We start from the raw sequence: 10,314 nt of genomic DNA, 5'->3' as shown, positions 1-10,314 counted from the left end.
TTTTTTTGTTCGTTAGCAACATAAAATTGTACGCTGAAAATCCTAACTGTTCTGGAAAAATACGTACTACGAAATATTGGTTTGACCAGAGCCGATTCGAGAACATTTTTCCACACAAGCGATATATCAATTGGCGCCCTCCTTCACTCTCTCAGATATTACTAGCCTTTCTTTGCGATCTTGGTAAGGCTATTTTAAGACAATTGTTACAATGTGTAAGGAAACGCGAAATGATGCATTATCCTACTTCATGAAATCGTCAGTTTTCATGCTGAAACTGAAATTTGCACTCAGTGAATTGTGGTAGATGTCCTCCTGTAATGGTTTAACAAGTCTGGGTTTTTGTGAAGACTGTATAGTATGGAGGGCTGGTTAGTCGTGAGCCAGATATTCGAGATTGCTGTACTGTCATTTCTTAAAGATCATATTACTTACTTCATTACAAAGCTGTCTGCTGAAAGTAATAATAAACAACCACACTAATGAAATTCAATAAGGAAAATTCGTAATTTTCTAGAAGCGTGAAACTAAGTTTGGCAACAAGTGAAAAAATAAGCTGCTATCTGAACCATCAACGGTTCAACTCTTAGAAGAGACAGTTGTAGATGTAGGAAGATCATCACTGAAATTCACGACATTCTGGTCAAAAGACATCTACAAGATTTTTTACTGCTTGTAGAAAGCGACACTTAACTTTCATGTCCCTAGCTTGTTTTTCATTTCCCTTCCTTTCTTTTTCCTGATACTTTTCATAACATGCTTCAGATAATTTTCTTTTCTTTTGCGTATGTTTTCGCCAGTTCGCTAAAGGGCTGGTTGAGCGTCCACAGAACAACCTGCCTATATGGTACAAAAGTATTCTCGAAAACCAAAGAAGAACTTTCCGCTATGGTTGGGTGTCGAGTGGGGAAGGAGAGTTGAGGGAATAAACGTAGCTGGACAAGAAGCGCGGTTCTGTACAATTCATTAGACAAAATGGCCTGAGGGCTAATGATATCCAATCAGAAGCAGTTTAGTCGTGTCATATACGCTGAAATCCACCAGTGTATCGGAAGAGCAGCGGTCACGCTTTTCACGCCGTGGGCCTTTGTGCCATTACTGTTGGCAGCATCAATTTAAACTGACACGCTCGTTACTGACATTTCGTCTGATAAAATATTTGCACCAAGCTGTGAGCCACACGAGATTTTTAAATTATTTATTGGTAACCACAGTGATAAATATTTTGGATTATAATTAACTGCGAAAACTGACACGTGTGAAAGTGGGCGATAACCGGAGCAAAAACGTTCAGTCAACATGTCCTCGCAAATGAGGCGTTTGCAAGATAATTGGGAATGTATGGCTACAATTCACCACTGATTTCAGTATGAAATGTTGTGCCAATTAGTTCAAAAAATGTTCAAATGTGTGTGAAATCTAATGGGACGTAACTGCTAAGGTCATCAGTCCCTAAGCTTACACACTACTTAACCTAAATTATCCTAAGGACAAACACACACACCCATGGCCGAGGGAGGACTCGAACCTTCGCCGGGACCAGCCACACAGTCCATGACTCCAGTGCCTTAGACCGCTCGGCTAATCTCGCGCAGCTGCTAATTAGTGCCATTAGTAAAAATGTCTGGCCTCGTGGTCTAGCGGTCTCCGACGAAGGGCAGAAAGTGAAGCTTGAGTATTGGTGGTACATACAGAACGCTCACAACGCTCTTGAACCCATATCGAGACACCGTACGCTCTCTGTAAATTATTTATGCAGTGTTTTCGTGAACTCTCCAGTTGGTGAGTACCAGGCTCAGTGTGACCTTCGCGCAGCACCACATCCTAGACAGAAGTACCTGAAGTGTAAGCAGTGAGACTGGCTGATTCATGGTAAAAACACATTCATTAAGGCATTAGCAATGCAGCATTTATCTGTTTGTAGATAATTCAGGTAGCATTGGACACAAGAATTTCATTTGCACCATTTCTTGAAGAAAGATCATTTTAGCTGAAGTAGTACAAGTAAGCCGTGCGGTTTGAGGCGCCATGTCACGGATTGCACGGCGCCTCCCGCTGGAAGTTTGAGTCCTCCCTCGAGCATTGTGTGTGTGTGTGTGTGTGTGTGTGTGTGTGTGTGTGTTTGTGTCTGTGTGTGCGCGCTGTTCTTAGAATACGTTAGTTTAAGTAGTGTGTAAGTTTAGGGACCGATGACACCAGTAGTTTGGTCCGTTAGGAATTCACACACATTTGAACACAGTACAAGTAATATATAAAGTTATTATAGTTTATCCTTTGAATCATAATTTTATAGCATCCTGTTTTATTGAATTTTCATTGTACACATTTACTAATTATAATCATTTAATAAAGAAACTAATAAAAAATAAATACAAAAAACAAATTATAGACCCGTGGACCCCATCGCCTTGGGAGAATTTTTGAGAACAATTAGGGGCAACGCCTCATGGAGAGAGATGTTAGTGTAAAACTGGCGGTGCCAAGTAGGAATAAATTTGATTTTCATATTTTTATTTTGAGACTAAAAAGGAGCGGTGGTGCACGTGCCTGCAAACCGAGAGATCTCGGGATCGAATCTCAGTCGGACAACGGATTTTCCAATCTTCGTCTTAAGCAAGTCTTCCAAATAACTGCAGTATGTTAGGGATACGCTAGTCTCCGAAACAGCGCCCAGTTGAAAGAGTTTCACCAAGCCATTGAGCCACACGAAATTGTTATTAGTAGTACAAATGTATTTGAAATGTAAGCTTTTCCATTAAGTCACATTCTAAGGGTCAGATTTTATCCATGACCTACAGTAACTTCCGCACTTCCGCAACGTTGAAAAATATGTTAAATGCATGATGATGAGGGGACAGGCATAAATTTATGTGATGTAGGACGCCATCAAATGTACGAATATAGATCCGTGGTGGTCAGGCGAGCACAGCCCATATCTTGGACTCCAAGGTCACCTTATAACACTATACTTCAACAGAACAAGTAGTCCTGCTAATGGAAAAGCCAGTTTAATGTTATTCCTTTCACAAGATTTGACCGTGATGCATGACTAAAAGTCATGGAAATGAGACTATTAGTTCCTTCTCCTAAGAGTTTTCTACCTATTAGAAAGAAACGCTGTAAAAATGGAATAATACTGAATCTGGGAAGTTCATTAAGCGGTTTGTCTAATGGATTTACAGCCGCCGATCTATCTAGGCAACAAAGAAGTGGTTAAGTTTCAGAAAAGCAGAAGTAAATTTGACCTACTTTTCTTCTGTTCCGTAATATACCTTCACAAACAAATATAACTTTGTGGATATGGTACTGTGAAAGACACAAGAATCTTTTAGCTGCTACACCCCTATGTGGTTTTGATATAGAAAGGCCACGAATTTCTAATCATTACAATGCGCTAAAAAAGTTTTATCCAGGGCGGACTTCTATGTTTGCATTTTGTATAACTGACACATTAAATACTTACATACTCTAAAAGCATAATACACACATTTTAATTTATTAAGACAGTTTGTTTACATTTCTCTCTTGACAAGTGATCTGTCAAAAGCCAAAGGAAGGGACGGTGTGGTTACTCTGTATTGTCATTCAGTATTTTTATGCAACCCTGCTTATGTGTTACTGAGTCACATGAGCATTTTCTTTCCATAACTCTTTGTACTTTACCGAATTTCATTTACAACTGACAGAGTTTTATCTATATTTTACTCAAAACTTATTTACTCATTATCACTTAAAAAATTAGTTCATAACAATTATCTTCAGACATTTATTTGAAGATGAAAATTAGTGCTTGTAGATACTGAATAAAGCACTTGAAATATTTTTAAAACGAGTTTACTCGGAATAAGGATCCCATATAGGTGACTAATTAGGAATAAAAAAACAGGATAGACCAAATTTTATGTTTTAAAGCAATAATTATGCAAAAAAGTTAATTTTTAATTAATGGTTCTCGCTTCTACAATTCTAATTATACTGTTCGTATCCTGTTGCCTGTAGGCGTTGGGTGTGACGGATAGTAACGGCAGCTATATTTCTTATGGTACGGCGTACAGGTTTCTTGAAGAATGGGCTAATTAATTCTTCTTGGCGTCGTTTTAATGTCCATTACATAGCCCCACAACTTGTACCAAAGACCTCTGCAGCTAGCGCGCCAAAAGTCCAAGCCACCTTTTACGATTCCCACAGGAGTTTTCATACAGTACAAAAGGACTCATTACACAATACATATCCTACATATTGTCCCTAAGCGTGCACCATTTTATACAAATGACCACTTGCACACGTATATAAAATTACATACATGAACATTTCTATTTCATTAATCCATGACAAAATATTATTTAGTAAATTAGACATTTCACATATTTCTTTACATAAGTTACAAACATACATAAGCAAAGCACTCTAACATCAGGTATATCACATTTTTTATACAGTCCTTGCGTATCACAAGTTACGTTGTGACAAATTTTAAATGCAAAATTTTTTTATGAATTTAGGTAAGTGATTAACACTGTTATAATCTCACCCCAACCCACTGGATTTTTGTCTGCAGCAAACTCTCAAATGAACTGTTCAGCATTTTCGTTGATGCGGTTTAAGAACTGGTACAGCCAGTAGTATAGTCTTGTAAGATTTATGATATAATGTGAGGGTGTTTGGAAAAAACTCGTTAACTCTCTAGACAGAAGAGTGCAGTGTGCGAGCTAACATCCCAAAGATGTTCGGGTTCACATGCGGGTCCTCTTCGTCGAAATGTCTTGGCTCAAACTCGTCTAGCAGTTGAACCGCACGTGTCGCATTACACGACATATATTAGACACTTGTGACCCTTTGGTTAAATTCTCTGGCTGATGGCAAGTTTGCGAAATACAAAGTTAAAATAACATATAACAACAGTAATAATAATATCAAGACTAAATTAATGACCCATAAATGATGTAGGCCACACAGTTGCGATTTGGTTAGAATAATGTTTATTCAGAAAGCAAATTAATAGCGAAAGTGGTCGAATTTAGAATTATTGTTACACTCGAGCTCATATCCATTTGACACAGTTCGATCATTCACAATCTCATTGCGAAACACAAGTTCAATACTCCACCTCCTTATTTACACGAAAAGTTAGAGTTAACACCAGGCGGGCGGTTGCTCACCGCTCAGAGACTATGTTTCGCGATACCGCGCAATGCGAAATTTTCTAAGTCGTTTCACTTCCTAGCTGCCTAAAGACCGATTGCCCGCTTTCGCGTCTCAATCCGAACTGTCCAGTTTGGTGTCTCCAGCCGAACTGTCCGCTTTCGCGTCTCAATCCGAACTGTCCAGTTTGGTGTCTCCAGCCGAACTGTCCGCTTTCGCGTCTGCATCAGCACTGTCCCTCTGCCCGTCCCTGGCCGCGCTTCCGCGCCAAACATACTCCTCAAAATGGTTCAAATGGCTCTGAGCACTATGGGACTTAACATCTGAGGTCATCAGTCCCATAGAACTTAGAACTACCGTAGCGGTCGCGCGGTTCCAGACTGTAGCGCCTAGAACCGCTCGGCCACGTCGGGCGGCGTTTGGCATTTTAATGATGCGCTTCTATATGAAATATCGATCGTTATGATCGATCAAAGCGTTCAGATTTTAGCATTCAGGTCTCTGTTGTAAAACTTGTTAATTTCACTTTAACAGCAAATCCTAAACTATTATAGATATGACCGATATTCAAGTTTTATTGGGATTACCATGAAATTTTATGAAGGATGGTAGATTTAAATTATTGTGGCTTCGTTACCTGCATTACTACGGAATTAAATAGGTTTCATAAATGTTAATCTTTATGGCCGATCTTAGTTCCGCCTGGCCACAAACGGCTTCTACGAGGGTTTCCTATGACGTAGGTTCTCGTCTGTCTCACTCGCACACTGCAGCACAATAGAGCTTGTGAATTTCCCCATCTCGTGGCAAATCTGCGCCCTTTGTGGCACACGGTCCCGGACAACAGGGTTCGTTTCACAATTTCTTTCGGCCATATATTTAAATGAGAGCGCAATGCTCGTTAACTCACAAGTGTTGCTTCCAAATGTGAGGACGTCACATTGAATGGCTCTGTACGAGTAAGCAGGAAATGTAGCACGTAACGTTTTGTATTTCTTGTTAATGTAGGTCTTGAGTGAATTTTAGCCAAGTGTGATGGGAACGTAGTCCAGAACTTAAAATTCTGCATACACCGGCCGCATTTTCTCTGGGTTTTCCGTAGATATCTGTAAGTTCTGTTTTTGCAATGCGTAGCTGGTATCATTCTAAACAAACTGTGCTCATCAAGTCTTTCATGGGGCGACCAGCGTGGATGGAAAGCGTTTGTTTGCTGTTACAAACAAACTTATTTTTAAAGTGTAATTTTACTTCTCATTCAATAGAGCGGTCCCATATCAGTCTAGTGAGATATTCGTTTCATCGTTATGTACCATCAGTGACAGTAAAACTCGAATAATAACCAGTACCCCAAGAGCCACAGCACCGCCTGACTGCTACCAGCCAAGCATGCAACACTGCTCAGTCGCTGCTGGGTTACTGCTTATTCCTTGTGTTTTAATGTCCCTGTTAATATATATCAATAAAACTAATGTCGTACTAGACTGATCTGGGACCGCTCTACTGAATGGGAAGTATAATTCCGCTTTAAAAATAATTTTGTCTGTGAGGGCAAACAAACCGACCGTTTCCATCTATGGTTGACGTCACATGAAGGACGTGAAGTGTGGAATTGAAAATTGCAGATATGTCTCGTAACACCAGAGAAAATGCGTCTGATGACTCTTAGGAGACACTAAACCGCGATCCTTGAACTCAGTTCCATTTACTGGCTACCTGTGTAACAGCTTCCAGGGATAACAAAGATATGAATTTTAATAATTCGCTCCATTTTTGGCCAAATTAAAGAAATTAAAATGATATCATAATGTACTCATTAAGCGGTATAATCTTGCTTTAAAGATTTATCACAATAAGACAAGTACTAAGAAACTTCCTGAACGATTAAAACTGTGTGCCGGACCGAGACTCGAACTCGGGAACTTTGCCTGTCGCGGGCAAGTGCTCCACCAACTGAGCTATCCAAGCACGACACACGACTCGTCCTCACGGCTTCAGTTCTACCAGTACCTCATCTCCTACCTTCCAAACTTCACAGAAGCTCTTCTACGAACCTAGGCTGTGGCTAAGCCATGTCTCCGCATATCCTTTCTTCCAGGAGTGCTAGTTCCGCAAGGTTCGCATGAGAGCTTCTGTGAAGTTTGGAAGGTAGGAGACGAGGTACTGGCAGAATTGAAGCTGTGAGGACGGCTCGTGAGTCGTACTTGGGTAGCTCAGTTGGTGGAGCACTTGCCCGCGACAGGCAAAGTTCCCGAGTTCGAGTCTCGGTCCGGCAAGCAGTTTTAATCTGTCAGGAAGTTTCATATCAGCGCACACTCCGCTGCAGAGTGAAAATCTCATTCTAGAAGACAAGTATTAAGTTTATCTTTGTATCTGACGTCACGCAAATGCCCGATATCTACTCATCCAGTAGTTGGCAACGAGAGAACTTGGTGAATTCCAACAAATTTTGGACGTACTTTCATACCGTGACGAAACATTTTCTCTCTGACACCCCTCACAAAATTTTGAAACGGAAAATTTGTATCGCTTGATAAATTTTCTCTGTTCATGCAGTAAAACTTGAGAATCAGGCAAGTCATTCTAATTTATTACTTCTTTACTACCGATTCTATTCGCAACACACTACGCAAGTAGTATCCACATACATCACGAAATGTACCTGTGGATTTAAATCATTATAGAACACAAATTTCAGGAGATATGACGTCATAGGTACTGAGATGCGTAAAAACAAACTTTTGATTAAAGAAGAGAGCAAATTACCCAGTATTTCATAATGAAAGGATTAGCGACTTCCAACAGACTGTAAGGACAATTTTTTTGTAAACTTTCCTAAACTTCTTTTCTCGCTTACATGCTTAAATTGAAATATTCTACATATTAACTCATTTGTAAGGTAATCAAACGTTTGATGCTGTTTTGTACGTGGAAGTTCGATTCTTCAAGCAATCGGGGTTTTGCTGTTATACCAGCTATGAAACTCGTAACGACACATCGGCAGTAATCTGGGAAACGGTTAGTTTGTGAGGCTTTGTTGACTACAAAGTTTTCTTTCTATTGTTTTGGACTTCCACGCGTGTCAGTCTTCATTACTAATTACGACGCACCCCATATACAAACCATGTCTAATAGTAGCAATGACCGACAATGTGGTAATACGAGTAGGTAGGCCTACTCATCGTCCCTTCACGACACAGAAATGGCCCATTGCGGTTTTTCTACTTCTGAACTCAGCTCATTCCTTTGCCAGATCAGGAACTAATGCTTTTATCTATATAGCCGGTGGTAACTCAAGTGAACGTCTTAATTTTACGGAGAGCATGTTTGTCGGTCAGTAGCCTGTTATGACTTCTCTAACCTCTTCCTGCTGAAGCAAAATATTTACAGCCTCGTTTTAATTTTAGGATCTACTTGCCAAGGGTGACACAGAAAAACGGGAACATTTCCACAATCCAATAAAACTAGAAGTGATGAAGGAAAGAAATTGCATTCATAGTAAATGAAAACTTACAACTTTGCCGTTTGCGAAACATTGATGGCATTTATCATTTTTAAAAATTACGTCCTTTAGATACCGTCCTCCTGTACGAATAAATTCATGAAATCTGCTGTTGAGATTCCTCATTGACCGCTGCAACATCTCTGCTGGGATACTGTGAATTGCATCCGGAATTCTTTGCTTTAACTCATCCAGAGTTCTTGGTCGAGTTGTGCAGACTTTTCTCTTGAGGTAGCCCCACAAGAAAATATCACAAACGGATAAATTTGGCGATCTAGGGGGCCAGGGAATGTTACCGAATCGTGAGATCACACGGTTACCAAAAACTTCTCGCACATATGCCATTAATTGGCGTGCAGTGTGTGATGTCGCTCCATCCTATTGAAACCAGACTTCTTGAAAGCTTGGAAAGTTGTTCAATGCAGGTGTAACGAAAGTTCGTAACATATCCACGTAACGATCGGCATTGACAGTTATTGTGTTTCCCTGTTCATTTTCGAAAAAATACGGTCCAATAATCCCATGTGATGAAATACCACACCATACTGTCACTTTAGGAGCGTGTAAAGGGTTCATGAACGTCATTAGGATTTTTGTTTGCCCATTAACGGTAGTTTTGTTTATTCACATGACCTGTGAGATGAAAATTTGCCTCCTGTGATATCAACAACTTGTTTAGAAATTCATCGTCATTGTTTATTTTTATTATCATTTGTTGACAGAATCCTAATCGTAACCGGTAATAGATGTTCTTCAATCGTTGCATCATCTGTATTTTTTACCAACAAAATTTTAAATCAAGATGAAGAATGCTGCCAACACTCTCCCGGGACATACCAACCACTGCTGCTTGCTTACGAATTGAACGCCGTGGGCTCCGTAAGACAGACTCACGTACATCAATGTTTGCTGGAGAGAGCACACGTCTTGGTCATCCTGTTGGTTTCTTCTTGAGGGCGAATCCAGTCTCTTCAAAGTTATTAATCCAAAATTTTGTAGCGTGTTTCGACGGAACGGCATCATGACGTTTTAAATTATAAAAAACGTCGAAACTCTCTCTGCGCCACTACCAAACTATTATTGTTTTTATAGAACATTTTTATAGCTAACGTACGCTGTTGTCCGTTCCACTGATCTATGGTTACTGAAATGGCGGACTGTTTACTCGCTGTCACGAACCCGCTGTGCTGCCACCTGCTCCTCATGGCTGCCACTACTAGATTAGATTAGATAAGTACTTGTTCCATAGATCATGAATACGACACTTCGTAATGATGCGGAACGTGTCAGGTTAATAGAAGGTGTCTATACAAGATATTACATTAGACAAAATATTACATGACACTCAATTTTTTTTTTTAGGTTGGGAAATTACCCACTTACTATATCCAAAAATTCATCTAATGAGTAGAAGAAGTTGCCATTAAGAAATTCTTTTAATTTCCTTTTAAATGCTATATGGCTATCTGTCAGACTTTTGATGCTATTAGGTAAGTGACCAACGACTTTTGTGGCAGCATAAAGTACCCCCTTCTGAGCCAAAGTTAGATTTAACCTTGAGTAGTGAAGATCATCCTTTCTCCTAGTGTTGTAGCCATGTACACTGCTATTACTTTTGAATTCGTTCGGATTGTTAATAACAAATTTCATAAGAGAATATATATATTGTGAGG

Source organism: Schistocerca cancellata, chromosome 9 (genome assembly GCF_023864275.1).
Source record: "Schistocerca cancellata isolate TAMUIC-IGC-003103 chromosome 9, iqSchCanc2.1, whole genome shotgun sequence".
Classification (NCBI taxonomy): Eukaryota; Metazoa; Arthropoda; class Insecta; order Orthoptera; family Acrididae; genus Schistocerca; species Schistocerca cancellata.
This window is presented reverse-complemented; position numbering follows the sequence as displayed.